The 25,897-nt window shown below is 38.3% G+C and overlaps 1 protein-coding gene across 7 annotated transcripts in view; it reads left to right on the top strand.

The window, feature by feature from the left end:
- Positions 1-25,897, top strand: part of TTC28 (tetratricopeptide repeat domain 28) — a 586,106-nt gene that overhangs the window by 147,752 nt on the left and 412,457 nt on the right. The gene's annotated exons all lie outside the window — the stretch shown is intronic.

Raw genomic sequence — 25,897 nt, forward strand, 5'->3', positions numbered from 1 at the left:
CTAAATGCTTGTGTTTAATCAACCGTGTTTAACTAGTAGTAATTATTTTAGCAGAATACTAGGAGTATTAGCTAGCCAGGGCTGCCATAACCAAGTATCACAGAATGAATGGCTTCAACAACAGAAGTTTATTTTCTTACTGTTCTGGAGGGTAGAAATCCAAGATCAAGGTGTCAGTGGGATTGATTTCTTCTGAGATCTCTCTCTCCTTGGCTTGTAAATGGAGGTCTTCTCCTTCTATCTTCACATTGACTTTCCTCCGTGGGTGTCTGGTATCTGTGTCCTGATCTCCTCTTATAAGAACACGAGTCATATTGTATTAGCGCCCACCCATCTGACCTCATTTTACCTTAATTACCTCTTTAAAGATTCTGTCTCTAAATATAGTCACATTCTGAGGTGCTAGGAGTTAGGACTTCAATATATGAATTCAGTACATAATAAGAATATTTTTGACATTTATTAAGCGAATTGATTTTAGTACTTTCTGCCTGTATTCCTTTTCATTAAAAAAAATTATTTATTTGGCTGTGCCAGTCTTAGTCACAGCATGTGGGTTTTTTTGTTTGTTTGTTTTAGTTGTGGCATGCAGAATCTTTAGTTGCAGCATGCGAGGTCTTTAGTTGCAGCATGTGAACTCTTAGTTGAGGCATGTGGGATCTGATCCCCTGACCAGGGATCAGACTTGGGCCACCTACATTGGAAGCGTGGAGTCTTAGCCACTGGACCACCAGGGAAGTTCCATCTTTTTATTTTTATTTCATTATATTGTAAAGAAATCTTTCATATTTAGAGGAATAATTATGGGTCACTTTCTCTTTTTATTTTTTGAGTTATGCTTTCCCAAAGCACAATGAGATTAGCAATGTTTTAGCTAAGGCTCTTTTACCATTTTTTTGCAAGGATTAGAAACTCACCCAAACTAGCTTAAATGGGGTGTTTCTGTTGAGAAGTCTGAAGCCATTCTGATTCCAAATCCTTTCTTCACTACGCTTTAATATCTTTCTTTCTCTTGAAGCTTATAAGATATCAAGTACCAACTTACAGTCCCTACAGCCACTATGGAAAACAATTTGGAGGTTCCTTAAAAAACTACAAATAGAACTACCATATGATCCAGTAATCCCACTTCTGGGCATATACCCAAAGAAAACCATAATCCCAAAAGAAATTTGTACCATAATGTTTATTGCAGCACTCTTTACAATAGCCAGGACATGGAAGCAACCGAAATGCCCATCAACAAATGAATGGATACAGAAGATGTGGCGTATATACACAATGGAATATTACTCAGCTATAAAAAGGGATGAGATGGAGCTATATGTAATGAGGTGGATAGAACTACAATCTGTCATACAGAGTGAAGTAAGTCAGAAAGAGAAGGACAAATATTGTATGCTAACTCACATATACGGAATCTAAAAATGGTACTGATGAACTCAGTGACAAGAACAAGGATGCAGATACAGAGAATGGACTGGAGAACTCGAGGTATGGGAGGGGGCGGGGGGTGAAGGGGAAACTGAGATGAAGCGAGACAGTAGCACAGACGTATATATACTACCAGCTGTAAAATAGTCAGTGGGAAGTTGTTGTATAAGAAAGGGAGTCCAACTCGAGGATGGAAGATGCCTTAGAGGACTGGGGCCGGGAGGGTGGGGGGGACTCGAAGGGGGGGGGAGTCAAGGAAGGGAGGGAATACGGGGATATGTGTATAAAAACAGATGATTGAACCTGGTGTACCCCCCAAAAAAAATTTAAAAAAAAGTATATTTAATAACCGAAAAAAAAAAAAAAAGATATCAAGTGTTCTGAAATTTCTGATGTGATGCCTTGATGTGAGTGTATTTTCATCCGTTGCATTGGTATTTGGTGGGCTTTTTCAGCCCCCAAATTAATATCCTTTGGAATTTTCTTGAATCATTTCTTTGATGATTTCCTCTCCCTGTTTTCTTTGCTTTCCTTTGCTGGAATGTTTGTTATACAGATATTGGCACTCCTGGACTGGTAATTTTTTCCCTTTTCTTTTCTCTCTTTTCCAAATTTTTTCCTTTTCATTATACTTATGGAGAGACTCCCTTAGGTTTTATCATATTACTGTCCTCCTAGTGAGTCCTTAATTTTTATTATATTTAATTTCTAAGAGTTCTTTTTGGTTCTCTGTAATGTGTGTGTGTGTGTGTGTTTATGTATGTGTGTGTGTTTTAAGTAACCTGTTCTTATTTTGTGGTTGCAGTTTCTCTTTTTATAATATTTGGGGATACACACACAAATTTTCTTTTTGTTAAGATGTAATAGTCTACAAACAGAAAGTATACAAAACAAGATGTATAATTTATCACCAAGTAAACACCTGTGAATCAACCACCCAAGACAAGTAATAGAATGCAGTTTTTCTGTTCTCTCCTTTTTACCTCCCATCCCCTGTAAGAATTATTTCTTCACTGCTTGAGGTTCATAACCCCCACTGGTGAAAGAATAAACTATACAAGTCAGTCTTTACCATTATTCTATATGAAGAGAATAGCAGCCATTTAACCTAAGATATGTCATTGTACTTAAAAAAGAAAAAAGAGTGATAGGGACATCAAGAAGGAAATAATCCAGGGTGGAGATTTGGAACATGAATGGTAGATATGATATTTGATGAAAATTAATAAAGAAGTGGTAGATATAAATGTTTCTTAGTTGGTTAGAGTATGGTATTGTATCTGAGACTTTAGCTATATAGGAAAAGCAGAATATTTGAAGAAAGGTTTTAGATATTAACTTGTGTCATTCATTTATCAACCAACCATACATCAGTTATTAAGCGCTGAAGATTCAAAGATGCTTTGAGCATAGTCACTGCCTTGCAGAGACTCAGAGATGTTCTCCGACTTCAAATGGACCTTTCTTTAAAAGGTAGATCCTAGTAAAGGTCAGAACACGAAGCATTAAGTTTTTACCCTAGCAAAAGGGGTGTATCTGAGACTGGCCTGGCAAGAGATAGGAATATATGTTATGTTAATGTTCCCAGTGTTCTTTCTCAGAACACAGAAATCATACTTCACTGATTCCAGGGTTCAGTGTATTAGAGGAAAATCTTAAACCCAGGAAGATTAATTTAAATCCTTTATTAACCTATTTGATCATTTCACAGTATTACTAGATAATTTGGAATTAGTGGCAAGCATTTAGAGTTCACAAATAATCCTGTTTGGGTGATTGCTCTCCTGTTCTGACCTTCCATGCTCCCTGCTGTTTCCAAGAGATAAATGAGCACTTTAGTTATCTATTGTTCAGGAATTCTGCTTTTTCTTCAAAAAAATGATACAATATCGTCCCAATTTATGTTAAGCATTATTTTCTCCCCCAGGTCTTTTCTTTTGTCAGAGACTCCTTTCTAGGTAAGTGTATCGTTATTTCCCATGATTTTTAGCTATAGCATTTCAACCTGGATTAGGTTTCTGTTGTGTTAGGATTTTGTTTTTCTGCATCACTAATCAAACAGTTTCTAATGACATCTTGTCTTTTCATGTGAACCGAAGATTGAGTACTAGGAATTTCAGCACTACAAAGACCTGTCCCATAAAGGTACTGGGAGGAAAGATAACACTTTTTGGAAAAAGAGCTATTCATACATACCATTAAAGAGGAAAATAACACTGACAGACTAATAATTATTCACAGAAGTACAACTTTCCAAGCTTTAAAAGATGAAAGGATTGTTTCTCATTGTTGAAAATGGAAAACTGCTTCTCTCATTCTACTGAATTTAGTGATTCATGTTGATATAGTATAATTTCTGTACTGAGCTTTTAAAATAGGTTTGGGAACTTCCTAGGTTGCTCAGTGGTTAAGAATCCACCTGCCAATGCAAGGGACACAGGTTCAAGCCCTGCTCCAGGAAGATCCCACATGCCGCAGAGCAACTAAGCCCTTGTGCCACAGTTACTGAGCCTGTGCTCTAGAGCCCATGCTCTAGAGCCCATGAGCCGCAACTATTGAGACGATGTGCTTCAACTATTGAAGCCCGCGCTCCTAGAGCCCATGGTCCGCAACAAGAGAAGCCACTGCCATTAGGAGCCTCCACACCACAATGAAGAGTAGCCCCTGCTCGCAGCAACTAGAGAAAGCCTGTGTGCAGCAACGGAGACCCAACGCAGCTAATAAAATAAATAAATAAATAAATAAATAAATAATTTATTTTATAAATAAATTTATAAATAAAAATAAAATAGGTTTGATTTTTGAAGCACATTTTGGTATCTCTGTTGATCCTGTAAATCTGTAGGCCTTAGGCTGAAATGTGGGGAAAATCTGCTCATATCATATCTAGGTTTTGCATCTAACCTTCTCTAGGTACCCACTTCTCTTATACTGTTCTCTGCCTGCTCAAACCTTTTTCATTGCTAGTGTGTAAGTTTTTCCCATAACAAAAACCAGTTCTCTGATTATCCAGATACCATCCTCAAAGCAGCATGACATCTTTCTTCAGTTGTCACATGGCCTTCTTCTTCTGTAGTAAAATCTCCCTCTGCCTCTTTCTTATAAGGGCACTTGTAATTATATTTAGGGCCTACCTGGATAAACCAGGATACTTTCCCCAGCTAAAGATCCTTGACTAATCACATCTGCAAAGTACTTTTTGCCTTGTAACAGAATTTTCACAAATTCCATGAATTAGGCCCTGGATGTCTTTGGGAGCTATTATTTAGTTTGCCAATCTCTAATCACTCCTTCTCTATCTGCAGCTGTTCGTGCTTCTCTGTATTTTTCTGAAGACCACCTTTCTCTGTTTTGGCATATAGGTACCAAGCATGTCTCACCCACAATGGCAGCTTTAGGTCCTGAATTCACAGGAGAATAGTCCAGACTAATAGGATAGTAGATGATAGAATTGAGTATTGATTCCAGATTTCTACAAGGTAGTTTGAAGCCCTAACTTGGTCAGATGGCTAGCCCTGGTCCAGCTTCCTATAGCCAGGCGGCAGATTCATGCAGAACAAACACAACTTCAGACTCTCAATCCTATTGATGAGGTGCAGTTCTCAGGGAAAGAAGGATAAGTAGGGTACCTAAATTGAGGTTGTTAATTTAGTTATAACTAGAGACAGAATAATTGCATGTTCTAGAAAATCATAATTGAGTACTTTGATTGTACCAAGAAGGATGAATTCTAACAAGAAATGATTTCTTTTTTTTCTTTTTAAAGCTCTTTATTGGAATATAATTGCTTTATTCTTTTGTACCGGCTTTTGAGGTACACCAAAGTGAATCAGCTGTATTTATACATATATCCCCATATCCCCTCCCTCCCGCGACTCCCTCCCACCCTGCCTGTCCTGGCCCTCTAAGGCATCACCCGTCATCGAGTTGATCTCCCTTTGTTATACAGTAACTTCCCACTAGCTATTTTACAGTTGGTAGTGTATATATGTCTATGCTACTCTCTCACTTCATCCCAGCTTCCCCTTCGCCCCCCGCCCCCCAACCCTGTGTCCTCCAGTCCATTCTCTGCATCTGCATCCTTATTCTTGCCCTGTCACTGGGTTCATCAATACCATTTTTTTTTTTTTTTAAGATTCCGTATATATGAGTTAGCATACAGTATTTGTTTTTCTCTTTCTGGCTTACTTCACTCTGTATGACAGACTCTAGGTCCATCCACCTCACTACAAATAACTCAATTTCATTCCTTTTTATGGCTGAGTAATATTCCATTGTATATATGTGCCACATCTTTATCCATTCATCTGTTGATGGGCATTTAGGTTGCTTTCATGTCCTGGCTATTGTAAATAATGCTGCAGTGAACATTATGGTACATGTTTCTTTTTGGATTATGGTTTTCTCTGGGTATATGCCCAGTAGTGAGATTACTGGATCATATGGTAGTTCTATTTTTAGTTTTTTAAGGAACCTCCAAACTGTTTTCCATAGTGGCTGTACCAACTTACATTCCCACCAGCAGTGCAGGAGAGTTCCCTTTTCTCCACACCCTCTCCAACATGTATTGTTTCTAGATTTTTTGATGATGTCCATTCTGACCAGTGTGAGGTGATACTTTATGGTGGCTTTGACTTGCAAGGAAATGATAGATTTCTTAATGATTTTTATCCCTTTGCTCTCAAAACCAAATGAGAGACAATCCTGTAATTGTGACCCTCAACATAGATAAGAGGTAAACTCTTATATGTATAAAAGAAGTAGAGGAAGAAAGAAATGATAATCCAAAATTAGAGGAGACAGGACCCATAGACAGAGATTTAGATAGTTGTGTCTTTACTGTTTATATTTCCCCTGAGATCGCTGATTTCAAACAGCTTTTGCCATGACTCAAATAGGTAGATACTGTCGGTCTTGGGTTTGCACCCTGGGCCTCTCCTAGTTGCATTGTGAACCTGAAGAAACCCACCCCCGCCTTAACTGCTCCCACCATTTGTAGAGCAGCTGCAGATTTGCCATGGGGATTCAGGTTCTTGGAGAGGATTGTGTCTGTTGCCCCTCTAGTCATGCTTACATCTTTGAGGACATTTTCCTTTTGGACACACCATCATATTTTCATAGCATTCTTACTTTGTACCTTATTTCTCTAAAATAAACAGGTCTTCTCTGAGCTCTTTCAGATTTCTTTCATTTTAGGATATAACAAAAATTCTAAGCTTGTGAATGCTTAAGGCGCATCTTTATATCTGCTTGTTATGTATAGTTCCTAAAATGACAATTCCATACTGAAGATTAATTGAGGATCCATTAATTGATGGCACTTGAGAGAAGAAAATGACCATATTCAACAGTATATTGTTAGTCTAGGAAAAAATTGCTATCACAGCTGCCTTACTGAATAGGCTCACATAATGTGTCTGGTTGGAGCTAGATGCCAACAGATCAATAAGTATAGAGTTATTATAAAAATGGAAAATCAGTATTAAAATTTAACAAATAAGAGCCTTGGTTTTGTAATTTTTACTGAATTTTCGAGAATATCAGTTATTAGTGTGGATTTTCTTTAAAAGATGGAATAGGATTTATACTAGTAAAGTATGTAACTCTCAGTTTTGGTAGGGGGTGTTAATTTTTCACAAATAAAATAAAATGCCCATTTTCAAAATTGTCTTCCTAATGTGTTCTAAGTTATAGTTGCCTCTTCATGTCCTCCTAATATATTACTTAGCAAGGTTACAGCAGATGTTGTCATAGGTGGATAGTGGATGTGAGAATGCTGATTATGGGAAATGGGGAAAAGTAAGAATAAAGGGGTTATACTAGAAAACTAGTGAAGGGTGAGGGGTGGGTTCTGCCAAAGCCCGGGCACCCATAAAGTACAGAAGATGTGGGTGCTGACCCACGAGTATATGCAGAGTGCTAGTCTCTAAAACCATCTGGCTTAATGCATTTATATGAGCAAATTAGAGATGTAAATGTGGCCATGCAGGATTAATCACACACTGTGCTGCTCTTTGCTAGTCTTAGTGCCAGATCACATTTCACATTCTTGGTACTCTGTATGATTTCTTTAGATTTATTACTTTTGTTTGGTATGCCATCTTTTATATACCATTGATACTTTACAGTGGAATTTTTTGAGGCCTGTACCTGCAACACAGAGCAAAGATCCCAAGGGAAAGAAGAAACAGAGAGCATCAAATCAGGATTGTTTTATTTCCTTCCTTCCATTGCTCAAATGCTATTTAAAATCCTTGGGAAAATGCCTCTGAGTTAAGAATCTCTTGGCATTCTCAATATAGCCCTGTATTTTCTGGCATTTTTCTTTCTTTTCTCTCCCCAGCTTTATTGAAGTATAATTGACATGTAACATTGTGTAAACACATATACTGCAAAATGATTACCATCATAGGTCACATGACTACCATTTTTTTTCTTGTGATGAGAACATTTAAGATTTACTCTCTTAGCAACCTTCAATTATATAATACAATATTATTAACTATAATCACCATGAGGTACATTAGATCCTTATTGATATTATAACTGAAAGTGTGTATGCTTTACATTTTTCTAGTTGATGTTCTTTATGCCAAGAGTTGGGAGACTTTGATTGAAAAAATGTAAATTGACTTGCCTGAGGTCTCAATTTAAGTTCTGGTGCTCAGAAACAACAAAATGTGAGCATCACTGAGGCAGAAATTGCTAGCTCTTCCCCAGTATTCACTTTTTTTTTTTTTTTTTTCCCCGTAGCAACAAACTTTACAGTTATTAACTGGACCATTGGCCACCCAGAATAAAGACTACCCAACCTCATAGCTAGGATGAATTCATAAAACTAAATTCTGGCCAGTGAGATATAATCAGAAGTGTCTAGTACAATTTCTAGGAATCTTTATAGGGAGAGATGTGCTTTTCTTCCTATCTTTCTGCTTCCTGCTAGCTGGAATGATGGCTGATGCTTAAGTAGCTATTTGAACTGTACTGAAAGCCATGTATTAAAGATGGGAGGGGAGGCAAGATAGGGGAATGGATCCTTTTTTTTTTTCCTCCATGAATTATTTATTTGGCTGCTTTGGATCTTAGTTGTGGGGAATGGATTCTTGATGATAGTGGATATAATGTATCAGCCTTGAACTTCTGATCTCTAGACTTTGTTTGTATAGGAGAAAAACTTCTCTCTTAGGTAAGCCACTGTTATTTTGAGTTATCTAGTACCTGCAGCTAAATCTAACCCTGGCTAATATAATCATCCGAAGATAAGACTTATTCTGTGCCTATTGTAAACTTGGGTAATTGACCATTTCTAGAATTTAGATATATATTTTTAAAAATTAAAAGTTAGCTTCTGGTTTTCTTCTCATTATTTATATCTGACCTATTGTGTACTTGTAATTTTCCTACATGTAGAGTTCATGATTGTGTTTCAATAAGACAGCTGAAGAAAAATTTTTCTCCAGATGAGAGAAACCAAAGTTTGTAAACCTAAGTCAGTAACCAGAAATGTAAATCTATGATGTTTTATGGTTCTGCTGATTATATATGATCATTGGACACAGAGGCGCAGAATAGCAGTAAGAAATTTGGGGGAGTCTATAAAACAGAAAGCATCTGGTATGAAGTCTATAAAAGACCACAATATCAGGTCATTTCAACTTCTTTTGTGAGTTGAAATTTGGCTTAATATAAATGGCTTCCAAGTGGTATTGCTTCCTTCTGTTCTGAAAGAGGATATTAAAGCAGTGAAGAATGCTATAGTTTAGTTAGGTGGGTATAGAACTCTAGGAGGGATCACTGGGTAAGTATCATCTCTTACAGTGTTGAAAATGAAGTGATAACAGGGGAAACTTAGAGACAGCAGACAAAGTAGAGATGAAGTACAAGTCCTGATGCTGAAAGAGAAAGAGGATATTTCATTTTAAATTCTAAGGAAGATACAAGCCTGAGAAATTTTTTCCCTTTTGAAGTGAGCAAATGAAGACCAGTAAAATCTTATCATACACTAATTTAGTCTTTTTCATAGATGGGAAAAATCTTTTCTAAAGAAAATTGAAAAGTAAGCATCATCAAGAGATTGTAAAAGATATGCACGTAATCAGGAAAACAAAGGTGCTGATATGGTAAATTAGCATCTGGCTCCCTTAACCATCTTATGGGGCTACAAACATGACTTGGCTTTATTTTCCTGTGATCACTTCCTTCAACCATGTTCTGTCAAATCCCTCTTTCTGGGCAGATTCCCCGTTCCATAATTTTCTGTGTACTTTGGGGTGTTTAAAAACTTCTAATTTAAAACTCCAGTAGTATTTCCAGTTTGAAGTTCTTCCCGTCCCTTTTCTCCAGAGCCAGTGGCTCAGGCTTCATCATGAAATTTTTTTTCCCTATCTCTTCTGGGTCTCCAGCTCTTCCAGTATATTAGAAGGAAGGAAATGGAAGGAGTTTAATGTCTCTCACTTTACTCATGCAGTTGTATCTCACTCACTGTTGATTGTTGCACTTTCTCTGGTCACCGTTGGCAGGTGTTCAAATGCTAGTTCTGTATGGAAGCATGTGTATGAATATTTTGAAGGACCCTTTAGGAACTTCTCCATTGCAGTTTCTTAATATGAGAGGCTGAGTTCCAGTTCTGTGTCTTCCAGCCTTTCTCAGTGTCCACCTCTAGTGATACAATCTAAAGCCTCCTGCTACTGGAATCCGCTTGTCTCCAGGCAGTCCTCTTGGTTAGGGTACCAGCAAGATATCCCAAGCCACCTTCTATGATATCTGAATTTTGGAAATTCTTGCATCTTTGCCATGCCAAATGATGGGAGTTTAAGCTATTCCACTGTTGCCCCCTTTCTGCTAGTTCTCTCAAATTATTGGGGCAGATCGACTCTTCGTTGCTTAACCTAGTAGTTCTTAGAGTGTAGTCCCTAGAGCAGTAGCAGCAGCAGCAGCATCTAGAAATTTGTGAGAGATGTAAATTCTTGGGCCTAGTGGGGCCCATTGGTCTGTGTTCTTATGTGCCTGAACAACTGGTAGGATTATCCAGATGGGGAATGGGAGTCTCTTACTACAGGTACTCTCAATGATTAATTTTCTTGGAAGCCCTCAGCTTCACTTTGACTAGGAGTAGAGAAAGCCATGGGACTCTCCAAGTAACTACTTGGAACTTCTGATGTTGTCGTTGTTGTTAATGTTATTGTGTAGAATATTGTGTAGAAAGGTAGGGGTGTGGAAAGCAGCAGCAGGAGGAGGAATATTATTGCTATTATGCTATATTTTGCTGGGGTAATAATCTCCAAATGTCAGTGGCTTACAGGTACAAAGGTTTAGTTCTTACTCAGTGTGAGTTGCTTATTCACATTGGTTGCAGGTCAGTTGTAGGCATGCTCCACTTTTTCTTCCAGAACCTAGACTGGACTCAGCCCCATATCTGAGACATGCCAGTTTCATGACAGAAGAAAAAGAGGCATGATGGAATCATGTGATAGCACTTAAAATTCTATTCAGATGTGGCATATGCCACTTCTACTCATATTCTATTGGCCAAAGCTACTAATGTGGCCAAGCCTAGCATCACTGGAGCAAGAAGTGTACTCATCTCAAAGGAAGGGATTCTTTTTAGATGGGCCAGGTAGATTAGAGCAGTGAGTATTTTGAACAGAGAATACAGTTTATCACAGTCACTCAATAAATTGTAGCTATTATATTATTGTTAAACTATAGTCCCTCCTTTCAAATATAGTAGGAGAGTAAATACTGACAAATATGCTACAATCAGAGAACAACTAATACCAAAGTATACACATGAAGTATAATTAAAACATGAATTTAGAGAAGAGAAGGTGTTGAAACAATCTGCATGGTGAATGATAGCTGTGATTGGGGTGGCAGGACATGAGAAGGGAGGGGTTCCAGAATGGGACAACAGATTAAGCCATGACCTGGGTAGGGGTAAGCATTACTGGTGGAAAAGACAGAGAAGAAACCACTGTTTACGGAGTCGGGTGACCTGATTTTAGAGTCAGGAGGATAGAGTTGGTGAAAGAGGATAGTCCCAGATTACTGAGGACCTCAAAAACTAAGGGAAAAATTGGATTTGATATTATAGGTAGTAGGGTGTTTTGCTTATTGGTTTTAAAGATAGATTCAGTAGAACCATATGATCCAATCGAAAGAGAGAGCTAGATTGAGAATTATAATGCCATTTCTGCTACTTATTAACCATTTTTCTTTGGATAAGTCAGTGGTCATTCATTCATTCATTCATTCAACAAAGCAAGTATTTAGTATTACTATATACTAGGCACTGTTACAGGTACTGGAGATATAAAGTTTAAATGACAGAGATCCTATGCCGAGACCAGCTCGGCGACTCGAGATGAGTGACGGGTGCCGCAAGCTTGAAGAAGACACAGACACAGACTGAAGAGAAAAGTGGGACCGGGGGGCTCAAGACCTCTCGGATCAAGAGCCCCGCTGACTCATCCCAGGCTGCTTTTATTGAGTTCGTGGGCTAACATTCTCAGGTTACACTCATAAACAGTCAAAGGCCTCACATGATTGAGGCAATTATCTTTGTTTACTTCCTGGGTCCGAGTGGAGCAGGTGTGGATTTGAGCTGGGGGTGGAGAGCAAAACAGCCCTGGGGGCAGGAGACCTCTCTCAGATATTGGGGGTCTGTGCCCCACCCGTGTTGGCCCCTCTGCGACTGTGCCTGTCTTAGGTTGTTCCTCCCTTGAGGAATCTTACCCGTCTCTGGCTAACCAGTCATCCTCCAGGGCCAAACACAGTGATATAAGGAAGGTTCTATGCACCACCCCTGTTGGCCCCTCTGCGGCTGTGCCTGTCTTAGGTTGTTCCTCCTCTGAGGAATCTTACCCGTCTTTGGCTAACCAGCCATCCCTCAGGACCAAACAGGGTGATATTAGTCTCCACGCCCCGCACCCTCAGCTCCTCCACTGCTCAAGAATCTCATCGCTCGGCCCACATCAAAAAGGTTCCCGAATGTCTTCCCACAATCCTACTTTTTTAATTTAATTAATGTTTACTGGAGTATGGTTACTTGAGATCCTACTTTTAACAAAGTTTTAGGCAATTGGAAGGTAACTATAGAAAATGAAATAATGACAATAGGCAAGGAGGCCACAGTGAGGAACTACCATGCTTGTTCCTGGCACATACTCCTGAAGAGGCAGACCATAGATAAACAGATCCTACCAATGGGTCAATTAGATCATTGTATTTTGAACATAATGTAGCCAGTTTATTTATTTTTTTGGCTGCACCACCTGGCATGTGGGATCTTAGTTCCCTGACCGGGGATGGAACTCGCACCCCCTGCATTGGAAGTGTGGAGTCTTAACCACTGGACCACCAGGGAAATCCCTAATGTAGCCATTTTAAATTAGTGCAGGTAGCTCATGAAATGTCAGATATTCTTTAGGGTGGAAAAGCAAGATGCATGTCCATATGTAAAGTATTATCTCATGTGAGTTGAAACAAATGTTTGCATGTGCATAGAAGAGTTCAGGCAGTGATGGGGAGGATGGGTTAAAATTTTTATTTTATACTCTTCTGTCTGTTCACATTTTACCATAATATATTTTAACTTTATAATTATAACGTTAAAAAAGTATCTCACCATAATCAACCTTTACCCATGACTTTATCTCTGGACTCAAACATCCTAATTCTAAAACCTTCATGTTAATATACTTCAACTCTGACCTGGCTTCTTTCATTTATTCAGCTTTTATCCTGATAATCCTAGTTGTATCTCCTTTTAGGGTCTCATCAAAGAGGTATTATTTTCCTATATATTCTGAGGTTCACTTCTGTGATTTGTTTTATTTTCAATTTTTTTTTTATTGTGGTAAAACATACATAACATAAAATTTGTTGATATTTAACCCTTTCCCTCAATGAACGTGTTCCTCTACCTCTGTATTCTTCCTCCACAGGACAAGTAACATTTCCTGAAAGGACAGCCTTGAAACTGTTACAACCAAGTCTGGGCTGTTTGAGAGCAGAGGACAATCCAGAATAGGAGATGCATACAAAAAATCAGAGTCAGATGGTATATAGGTCAGGTATCAAGTTGTTCTTGAGGGCAAGAGCCAGGCTTTGGTTCAGATTTCTGGGTATTCAGAGACAAGAAATAAAAAACTTGGATAAGGAGTAGATACCAAGACATCAGGACTCAATTTAGGAGATTCGGGATAAATACAAGATAATTGCATCATTAATATGGAACAACAGCAGTAACAAGAAAGAAAAGAGCTTGCTAATATATACTTTGTGCAAAAAGCAGAAACTGATCTTGGAGTGTGGGTGGGTTGACCTGACCTGAAAGAGGGAAGCAGGTGGCACTTGAGAGAAAAGTTGGAGGGCAAGGCAGTTTGTGTCAGGTTCCACCCACCTTCTTTAAGCTTTCTATTAGAAAAAAAGATTAAGATCTTCAGAGTAGGAATATAAAAACTCCCAAACTAAACCACTTACCACTCCCAACGCCTGTGTGAAAACACACGCGCGTGCGCACACACACACACACACACCCACACACCCCCTCTACAGGTAGGAGATCTTTTGAGCTGTGGATGTTGTGTTCAATTATCTTTTACTGGGATGCATGGTACATTAATGATCTGACAAAACAAGACTACACTGTTATTATTTGGGTAGATATTTCACTACTACCTTTCAGAAACTGACTTTTAAAAAAGATTAAGCCTCTTGTTTAGGAACATATCTTTTGATGTTTCTGTCTTTACCAAATCCTGGTTTGTATTAGAACTTCTATTTCTGGGGAGATTATTGAGAAAATTATTGAAGAACAGGCTTAGACACATCTGAAATTTTTCAAATTGTCTCATGCATTTCAGAGTGGTTTTTAGATATAAGTTTGAATGAAGTCCATACTACCTTCAAGCTAAAATCTACTAGGTTTTGTATTTCTTTTTGGATGAATTTGTTACCTTTCTTTCCTCCCTCCCCCCTTTCTTTCTTCTTTCCCTCTCTGCCTCCCTTCTTTCCTTTCATCCTTCCTTTCTCTGTCTCTCAGTCCTCAGACCTAGGTTTCTTATCCATTTAAATGCATTTTATTATTATTTCAAATTGTACTCTAAGCTTTTGGAGGTAAAACTTTTAAACAGGGTCTTATATAAAATTAAGACAAAAATATTTACAGGAAACATATTTTACACCCAAAAAGTCCAAATAAGTTGGCTGAGATACAGAAAAAAATGGGAGTTCAATAAAATAAGTAGCATTCCACTCAGTAGATATGAAAATTGTGACTGTTACTTGTCATTAAGGTCTGACTGTTTCAGGAAGCAGAGGTTTTTGTTTTTTGTTTTTTTAAGATTTCTTTTTCTTAAGTAGGAACTGATTCTGACACAATAGTCACTGTGTTTTAGGATTGGAATTTAAAAATTTTATCTTTAAAGTGGTGGTGCTAAATTTGGTGAGAATTATAAGAAATAACATTTCCACCTATTTTTTGGGGGCAGTTGAAAAAGGTTTGTGCACACGTATTTTTTTTTTTTAAGAGTTTGTAGTTATAGATGAACCATATTAGGCTAGCATATGTTGTTATAAAGATAAAGATTAGTTTCATCTTAATTTGGCCTTATTAGCTTTCTTCTGTTTCATTGTCTCTAATGTGTCTAAACAAGACACCATATAGAGCCATGGTGTTCTTAGTAGGATGCTATGAAATACTGACATTTTATTGTATCTTTCAAGTGCTTTATAGACGATTATTATAGAAAATGGTTTTGTGGTACATACTTACAATAAATTGATATCATCAGCACATGTCCATGAATAAAATAACCAGTTCAACCAAAAATGTTGTTGATCTGCTTTATCAACTTTTCATGCTGACATTAGTTTGCTTATTTTTAATTTTTGTTGTCTGGTGCTAGAAGACGAGTAAAAGCTCATGCCAAAGATTTAAAAATGTATGAGAGGACAGGATTAAGATGGCGGAGTAGGAGGATGTGCACTCCCTCCCTCTTGCAAGAGCATCGGAATTACAACTAAATGCTGAACAATCATCGACAGACACTGGAACTCACCAAGAAAGACACCCCACATCCAGAGACAAAGGAGAAGCCACAGTGAGACGGTAGGAGGGGCGCAATCGCGTTAAAATCAAGTCCCATAAATGCTGGGTGGGTGACTCACAAGCTGGAGAACAGTTATACTGCAGAAGTGCACCCACTAAAGTGAGGGTTCTGAGCCCCATGTTAGGCTTCTCAACCTGGGAGTCCAGCAATGGGAGGAGGAATCTCCAGAGAATCAGACTTTGAAAGCCAGCTGGATTTGATTGCAGGACCTCCAAAGGACTGGGGGAAACAGAGACTCCACTCTTGGAGGGCACACAAAAAAGTATGCTCACCAGGACCCAGGGGGAAGGAGCAGTGACCCCATAGGAGACTGAACCAGACCTACCTGCTGGTGTTGGAGGGTTGCCTGCAGAGGTGGGGGGCAGCTGTGGCTCACCAGCAAGAGACAGGGACACTGGTAGCAGGGGTTCTGGGACGTGCTCATTGGCGTGAGCCCTCCCAGAGTCCACCATTTGCCTCACCAAAGAGCCTGTAAGCTCCAGTGCTAAGTAGCCTCAGGCCAAACAACCAACAAGGAGTGAACACAGCCCCACCCATTAGCAGACAAGCAGATTAAAGTGTTACTGAGCTCCGCCCACCCAGCCCTACCCACCATCAGTCCCTCCCATCAGGAAGCATGCAAGAGCCTCCTAGGTAGTTTCCTCCACAAGAGGGCAGACAGCAGTATCAAGCAGTATCAGCAGTATTTCGTCTTGTGGAACTGAAAACCACAGCCACAGAAAGATAGAGAAAATGAAAAAGCAGAGGACTTTGTACCAGATGAAGGGACAGGATAAAACCCCTGAAAAACAACTAAATGAAGAGGAGATAGGCACTCTTCCTGGAAAAAGAATTCAGAATAATGATGGTGAAGACGATCCAGGACTTTGAAAAAAGACTGGATGCAAAGATCGAAAAGTTTACCAAAGACCTAGAAGAATTAAAAAACAAACAAACAGAGATATGCAACACAATAACTGAAATGAAAAATACACTGGAAGGAACCAATAGCAGATTAACTGAGGCAGAAGGGCAAATAAGTGACCTGGAAGACAGAATGGTGAAAATCACTGATGCGGAAAAGATTAAGGAAAAAAGAATGAAAAGAACTGAAGATAGCCTGAGAGACCTCTGGGACAATGTTAAACGCACCAACATTCGCATTATAGGGGTCCCAGAAGGAGAAGAGAGAGAGAGAAAGGACCCGAGAAAACATTGGAAGAGATTGTAGTTGAAAACTTCCCTAACATGGGAAAGGAAATAGCTACCCAAGTCCAGGAAGCGCGGAGAGTCCCAGGCAGGATAAACCTAAGGAGAAACATGCCAAGACACATAATAATCAAATTGACAAAAATTAAAGACAGAGAAATGTTATTAAAAGCAACAAGGGAAAAACGACAAATAACATACAAGGGAACCCCCATAAGGGTAACAGCTGATTTCTCAGCAGAAACTGCAAGCCAGAAGGGAGTGGCATGATATATTTCAAGTGATGAAAGGGAAGAACCTACAACCTCTACCCAGCAAGGATCTCATTCAGATTCGATGGAGACATCAAAAGCTTTACAGACAAGCAACAGCTAAGAGAATTCAGCACCACCAAACCAGCCCTCCAACAAATGCTAAAGGAACTTCTCTAAGCAGGAAACATAAGAGAAGAAAAGGACCTACAGAAACAAAAACAAAACAATTAAGAAAATGGTACTAGGAATATACATATCGATAATCACCTTGAATGTAAATGGACTAAATGCCGCAACCAAAAGACAGACTGGCTGAATGGATACAAAAACAAAACCCATATATATGCCTTCTACAAGAGACCCACGTCAGACCTAGGGACACATACAGACTGAAAGGGAGGGGATGGAAAAAGATATTCCATGCAAATGAAAATCAAAAGAAAGCTGGAGTAGCAATACTCATATCAGATAAAATAGACTTTAAAATAAAAAATGTTGCAAGAGACACGAAAGGACATTACTTAAAGATCATGGGATCCATCCAAGAAGAGGAGATACCAATTATAAATATATATGCACCCAATATAGGAGCACCTCCATACATAAGGCAAATGCTAACTGTGAAAGAGGAAATGCAAGGCAGAAATAGAGACACAGGTGTAGAGAACAAACACATGGCCACCAAGTGGGGAAAGCGGGGAGGGTTGGGGGGGAATGAATTGGGAGATTGGGATACCAAATTGTACACTCTAAATATATGCTGTTTATTGTCTATTAACTGTATCTCAATAAAAATACTTTAAAAAAATTTATAAGAGAAAAAATTTTAAGTAGAGAGAATTATATATTAACTTAATTTTTCTGTGAATTGGGGAAAGCTGATCACTTTTTTTTTTAAAAGCTCTATTCTGATATTTTCACATACCATAAAATTTACCCTTTTAAAGAGCACAATTCAGTGGTTTTTCATTTATGTACTAAGTTGTGCAACCACTATCCTATTCCAAATCATTTTCGTCTCTCAAAGAAACTGTACCCATTAGTAGCCTCTCTTCTGTTCTCCTACCACCCAGACTCTGGCAACCACTTATGAGTAGACATTCCATCTCTACAGATTTGCCTGTTGTGGACATTTCACATAAATGGAATCATACAGTGTGTGTCACTTTCTTTTTTAGCAGCAGAACATCTGAATCCAGGTCTGGAAACACCAACATTCTTACCAAAGCATATTTGAGCAAAACTTCAGTAACATTGCTGCATTGGATTCCACATTCCAGGAAGTGGGATGATACACGAAAGTGTTGATTTAATGATAGATTCATCAACCCAATGAACGGAACATTTCAAAGAGATGCTCTTTTGTTTAGAATTACTCGTGTTGCAAGAGGGAGGGAGGAATACCTAGTAGAAATGTGAACATGGAAACCCTTTAAGATAGTAAATGAACAAGGAAAATAATTTAAAATAGTATTTGTACATTTTGGTTAAATCTTTAACCCTATTTTGGTAGTTATTTGCTATTCAACTTTTGCCATTTTCAGTAAATAGCTAACCACAGCTACTAGCATGAAAAGTCATCTTTTGCACTGTATTCTACGTGCAGAAGACTGTCAGTAATTGTCTTAGATGGTATAACTGATAAGAGTGTTTCTGTGGGGGTTGGATTTTCTGAATTACCTTACATGCAAGTTGGTTTTTGTCTTATATGTACATTCAGAATAAGCAGAAAATTCTTTATGATCTTAATTGCTGTTGCTTAATTTGGTAATCAGAGTGTTCATTATCTGACCCATTCATATACTTTTGAAATAGGAAGAAAAAGCCCTCTCTTGTTTTTATATGGATGGCCAGATAGACAGCACTTAAAAAATTAGCATATGAATGTTTTGACTATCTCACTTAAGACAGCCTGTCAGTTTGGCAGCTCTGAGTCTGTTATTTCTGTGTCTTCTCTTTTCTCATTTTCATGTTTTGACAAATGAGATTGTACTTTTGACAAGTGATTGGTACTTCATCTAAGGTTTTCAAAGTGTTTTTAATTTATTTATTAAACTATCTTGAAGATCATTTTATCCACCCATTTGTGGGTTAATGTAAGAGTCTCTTTAATACAAATGGAAATAGCGATAGTACTGGAGTTCTTACAATAAAAAACATTATTGGACAATAATTATTTTTCAGAATAATTATTGCTTATTTTTCAGAAGATTATATTTTTTTCAATTATGCATCTTCAGACTTAGGCCAGGGTGTAGTACTTATTTAAGGGGAAAAGCCCCTTCTGGTGTTACTTGGGAGAGTATATCTTTCAGAACTGGAGGTATTTACAAAAATCCTTTGGTAAAAGAATAAATGCCATGCTGAAGATTTTATTACAAAAGGAAATTCTATGTATTTAATCTTATCATATAACCAACATTAAATTCACTGATTCATTGAATGAATATCTAATGAGTACTTAATATGTGCTGGAATCTGTTCTAAGTACTGGACTTACAGTGGTGAACGATACAGATACCACTCCCTAGACCTTTCATTCTGTTGGGTGACATAGTGATCAAATGAATAAATAATGCAATTTCAAATTGTAATATGTGGCTTCAAGAAAACAAAGAGAATGTGTAGTGAATTTGGGGAGGGTAGTTGATTTTGTTCAGGAGGACTCCCTAAGGACTTGCTATTTGAAAAGAGACTTCAGTATTGAGGAGGAATACCTATTCTGGAGGAAGAGATTTCCAGGCAGACTAACTGCAAGAACCAAGGTCATGAAGAAAACCAAAGAAGGCAGGTCTGGCCACAGCACAGTTAAGGAAAAGTACAGTAAGAGGTGAGGGTGAAAGGTAGAGGCTAGATGATGTAGGGCCTGTAGGACATGGTAAAGGCTTTGCATTTTTATTCTTTGCACAAAGGGAAGCCTTAAGTGTGTTTCAAACAGAGGAACTGCGTGATCTGATTCACATTATTAAAGATCATTCTGGCTACACAGAGAGACTGGATCATAGGAAGCAGCGTGAAGCTGCTGTAGTAGTCTAGTTGATATTAATGACAACTGAGGTAGAGGTGATGTGAAGTGGCAGGATATGAATTAGAATTTGTAGGTAGAGAGCTGAGGACTTGCTAATGGATTAGATGTTGAGGGTGAGGAAAGGAGCGGAATCTGAGGTAAGTGTTCAAAGTTTTTGGCTGAGCTTCTGCAGGAATAGAGATGCCATTAATTGAGCTAAAATAAGACTGAAGAATGACCAGATTCTTGGGGGGAAAATCAAGAGTTTTGTTGAGATGCCTGAGACGTCTTAGTGAAGATGTTGAATAGGCAGTTATTTATACAAGTCTGGAGCTCAGAGAGGTAGGAATTTGAGGTATAAATATGGATGTCATCAATTAAGAGATGGTATTTAGAGTCTTGGGACTAGCAGAGATCTGAGGGAATAATTACGGGCAGAAGACTGTGCCTTCAAGCTCTCCAGTGTACATACATAGCTGCTCATGCGTATATGTTCATGCAAGAGAAACTTGTGTCCCAATATAAACAAAATCAAATGTGTCTGTGTGAGTCAGCCACAGTTTTTAGTTTCAAGTAACAGAAAACAACTGTAACTGTTCTAATCAAAAGGTACCTGGATTTCAGCCATAATGGGCCCACAGTACCTGCTGTATCCTGGATGCCAGAGCTGGAACCACCACTGCTGGAGCTGGATGTTGTATATCATGATGAGCTCCATGGTACTGATGCTCATAATAGCCAGATGTTGCTGCGGGTCCTGCCACAGTAAATTCTCTCTGTCACTATTCTTTGAGTCGCTTGCTTCACATTCAAACTTCTGGCAAAAAATGTTGCCAGAGGTATTATGGGTTCATCCCAGCTGTCAGGTGGTAGATATCAAGTAATTATCTGACCTCTTTGGTTACTGTCATGAGAGATATTTCCTACATTCCACCAAGACTCAGATAATGGGAAATTCCCCCCAAACAGAGGATGAGAGTTCAGATACCAGGCATTCAGCAGCTACCATAAACAGGTGTCCATTTTGTGAGTGTGATCCATTTGATTGCTTATAAATTCATAATTACAGAGCTAAGCAACGAGTCAGTAGAGTGCCTCCAAATGGACCTCAAGAATAATATTTTTTTTCTACTGGCTTTCTTTTCTAAAAACCTGTTTCCTGCCAATTGGATTGAAAAGAGATCTACTTTCCCTGTGTTCCTTTTAACCATAGCCAGAGAAATATAGCCTCTTTTGGTTAAAAACATACAAGTAAATAAGCCTCCAGTTCTAGCATCTTTATTAAGTAAAACTTAACATATTAAAACACATGTAATTACTACCCCTGCACATTCAGGATTCCTTTAAGAAGGTTAATAAACCCAGAGCTGTATATTCTGCCCCAAATATCTGACCACTGAATTTGCTCCAGATAAATTCTACAAATTTTAACTAAAGATAACATATGCTGAAATTTCTCCCAGATTGATAAATTACATAACAGCAAAATTACACATGCTCTATAGCTATGGCTACCTGGTAGAGAGAAGTAACAAGATTGTAGCCCAAAATATTATAGTCCATTGATCTCATCTATATAAGAAAATTGTAACATAGTCATAGTATTCTTAAGATAGAAGATTAATTGTTTACCAAAGAGATAATGAAGTATTTCCAGGCTAGTACCCATGTCCTCTAATAAGCTTCATGGAAAATGATTGAATGCTGAACTTTTTAACTGAGTGCTAGATTTTGTTGTCTTCTTTCAAAGAGTATTGAACTTTGTTCTGCCAGATAGTTAAGTTACCTGTAGATTAAATGTGCTTTTTCAAGATTTGGATTTTTTTAAAAATTAATTTATTGGTAGCGTTGGGTGTTGATTGCTGCGCGCAGACTTTCTCTATTTGCAGTGAGCGTGAGCTACTCTTTCTTGCGGTGTGCGGGCTTATTGCAGTGGCTTCTGTTGTTGCAGAGCAGGGGCTCTAGGCACTCGAGCTTCAGTAGTTGTGGCTGATGGGCTCTAGAGCACAGACTCAGTAGTTGTGGCACACGGGCTTACTTGCTCTGCGGCATGTGGGATATTCCTGGATGAGGGGTTGAACCTGTGTCTCCTGCATTGGCAGGTGGATTCTTAACCACCGCACCACCAGGGAAGTCCCTCAAGATTCGTTTTTAAGCTTTGGTAGGGTGAGTTTACAGTATACTTTAGTCTAGTTGACCTCTTTTATTAAGAAATGACATTTCTGAGGTCTCTACTGAATGTCCCAGGTATTCCCTCCACTCTGGCTGTTGGAACTTGAAAGACTTACAGCCCTAGAGAGTTCTGACAGTTGTTCAGTTTACAGCTTCCCTTCGCTTATCCTCCTGGAGTTTTACCCTACATTAGGCAACTTTGTATTCAGCCAAAACTCAAGAAGACCCTGTGTTGACTTCTGGAGCACCTTGTCCATGTAGTCCTCTTAGAGTTCATCTTCTCCATTTCTCTACCCTGAATGTTCCAGCTTAACTGGCTTCCTCAAACTCTGATCTTTGTTTCCTGAAGACCATTGTGCTCTGCTTGGGATCCCCTTCCTGCTCTGTGGTCTGGAAAGTGTCCCCAGGCAGAAATCCAGGGTAATCATAGGGGTTACCTCATTTGTTTTGCTTCTCTCAAGATTCATAGTGCTGTGTGCATATTGTTGTCTGAAACAGTACGAAAACAGTGTTTTTCCTGTATTTTATCCAGTTTTCTAGTTATGCCAGGAGAGTAAGCCTGGTCCCATTTGCTCTGTCATGAACAGAAGCAGAAGTCCCATTAGAAAATGATTTTACCATTGAAACACATGAAAATTAGTTCTGGCAGCTTGTGGCCCTTAATATGTAATCAACACAAAATCCATGCTATGATGAAGAAAGAGAAAAAAATTAGGGTTAGCATAGTAAAACAATAACAGTAACAATGCTAAACATTATATACAGGATATATATGTGTATAATTACATATATAGTTTAATACTCCCAACAACCATACTTAGGTAGTTGCTTTTGTTATCTCCATTTTACAGAGTTGGAACTGAGAAACAGAAAAATGAAGCAACCCGAGGTCACACAGCTAGTATATGGTGGATCTAAGGTTTGAACCAGGCATTATTGGCCAAATAAAAATTGCTGCCTCAGGAAACCAGGTAGCTCTCCCACTCATCCCAACTGAACAGTGAATTATGTTGTATTTTTTCTTTTTTCACCGGAGTTTTATGTCATCATTATGCGAATGACCCACAAATCTCTTTATAGCTGTAGCTGTAGACATAGATTTATATCCTTAACTCCAGACAATACCTCCACCTACCTACTTTACATTCCTGTGTTATCTCTTACCACTACCTCAGACCTCTAAGTCTCAAACTGGATTTAGTATCTACCTGTTCTTTCTGTGACCCATACCGTAGTGGGTTATGTGTTTTTCTAAAAGATGATGCAAAATTTGGGGATCATCTCTAAACCATTCTCTCTCTGTCTTTCATGTAACAAGCTCTTAGGATCTGTTTTACTTGTGAAGTGTCTCTCAAGAAGGGCCTTTTTCTGTTTCTGCTGCGCTGATTCAAGACCTCTTCATTCCTTATTGATCTGTTGCAACAGAAACTTATTTGGCCTTCCTATCTTTATTGTTCTCATATTCTTTCTATCCTTCACAGTATTTCCAGAGTTAGCATAAAACTCAAATAGATTTGCTAATAATGCCTTGATTAAAACCCTGTGCTGCTCATCATTGTATTCTAAGTCAGGATTTAATAACAAGGCTTTGGAGTCTATCTTACTCCAAATTCCTTTCTTCTAGCCATGGGAATTTACTTAACCCTATAGCCTTAATTTCCTCTTCTGTATAATGGGCATAATGATAGTTCCTTCTCATAAGGTGTGAGGACGAATCAATGAATAAAAAAAATAGATGTAAAAAACTTCAATGCTTAGTGCATACTCAACAAATGATAGTTATTGTTAAGGTAACGGCGTTCACAGCCCTCTAACCTTAAGTCCACTACGCCTTGCCTTGTGTTGTATGTTTCAGATCTGTGAGATGACTTGCTAATGTGGCCCATGTGTTTTCATACCTCAGTGTTTTGGCTCTTGCTCTTTTCCTTCAGTCTGGCACATTCCTCCCCAGATCTTCTCTCTGCTTGTTGAGAGGATACTGTGCCACCTCTCCTGTAAAACCTTTCTCAGTTACCATAGTCAGAATTAATTACTCTTTAGGCTCCCATAGTCTTAATGAGAGAATATGTCATTAATTATTTCATTCTTTTAGCACTTAGCTTGAGCTAAGAATTTGGGCTCTTAAAGTCAGATGAATGGCAGGATGAGTAGGGTTAGCCGCTATTGTTATTGTTATTTTTATTAGTTGTGTGTACCTGTCTTCTCCTTCAACCTCCACCAGACTGCTCTGTCTTCAAGGGCAAAAATCATCTGATTTACTTTTTCTCCTCTCACAGTACCTAGTACAGTCCCTTGTATAGAATGAGTACTCAGTCAATATGTGTTGAATTTACAGGCTTGGGCTTCAGCCTCTCTCCTATTGTCTGATATAGTAGAAGGAAGTGAGGTGGGTAAAGTTAGAGGTGATTCTCCCTGGATGTTGTAGAGCAGTTTACTTCCCAAGGAAGGGGAGCATGGTCCTACATCTGCTTGGCTGTGAGGCAGAAGTTTTACTATAACAGTTTATTTTAGTTTTTGGTTTTTTAGCAAAGCAAGGCCTTTAATATTCTGAAAGCACCCAATTGTGTGAAATACCACTAATGAGGCCAAATTTTTTGGTCTCAAATATACTTCTGCCTTTGTCCCTTTACTTTCCTAACATCTCTTTAGATACTTGAAAATAATTTAGAGGTCTTTGGGAAAATTAATGTATTTTCCAAATACTTCTTCATATTGAGTTTAATATTCTAAAACATAATAAATGTAAATAAGTACGAGACTAGCTTTTCCAGGCATTTACCCTGTGATCAATGTCAGACATATCACTCCTTAGGAAATCTTGAAGAAATTCACAACAGTGAAAAAAGGTGTGTTTTCTCCATTCATTTCCTCTTTCTTGCTTTTGTTCACATTTGAATAGACAAGTAGTTATTGAGGAAAATGCTACTTTAATAGACTCTCTTACAGTATCTGCTTTTAGGGAAGTGATTTGCAAAGTGCTATGTTAAAGAATGGAGTGATACAAATGCCTTTTAGTAGCTGCATATCTGAGAAATTGTGTTCTTACTGTTTGACATTGGATCTTTGAAACAATAAGCTAAATTACAACATTTTGAGCTGTGTTAGCTTGGGAGCTCTATATAAGTAATTTCTAAGAGAGAAAGTATACTGGTATAATAGTAATTCTATAAATATTTCAGATATAATTACCAAGTCAATTTGGATTAAGCAAAATAAATAAATAAAGGCACAAAGGAAAAAACAAGATGATTTAAGGTAGTATTCCTATTTACAGGCTTCTAAGTAATGGTCCTCTTTCGAGTGGTACCTACTAAATGAAAGCTGAAACACTCACCAGTCAGCAGGGGAAGAAATGCCATACAAATAAGTGACCCAAAGGAAATATACCTAAAAAATTGAAAACCAGTTTAAAACCTTGTATTTGAAGTTTTAGATTATGTCTTTCTATATACACATAAATATGTTTTCTCTGTCTCCTTTCCTGTTACAGTCCACTATTCTCAGACTCCCTCTCCCCCAGTTTAAATAACTTTGTCTTTTATTAAGTCCAATAACATCTGAGCATGGGAGATTGCTCTTCAATACACAGACCATGCGTGGTATGCATATGAATTTACAGATGCCCTCAGAAAACCACCCCAGAGATTAGGAACCATGTAGGTCTCTTAATTTACATATGGGAAAGTGAAGCCTTGAGTAGTTAACTCAACAGTCACAAATTATGAGTT

This window comes from Hippopotamus amphibius, chromosome 8 (genome assembly GCF_030028045.1).
Source record: "Hippopotamus amphibius kiboko isolate mHipAmp2 chromosome 8, mHipAmp2.hap2, whole genome shotgun sequence".
Lineage (NCBI taxonomy): Eukaryota > Metazoa > Chordata > Mammalia > Artiodactyla > Hippopotamidae > Hippopotamus > Hippopotamus amphibius.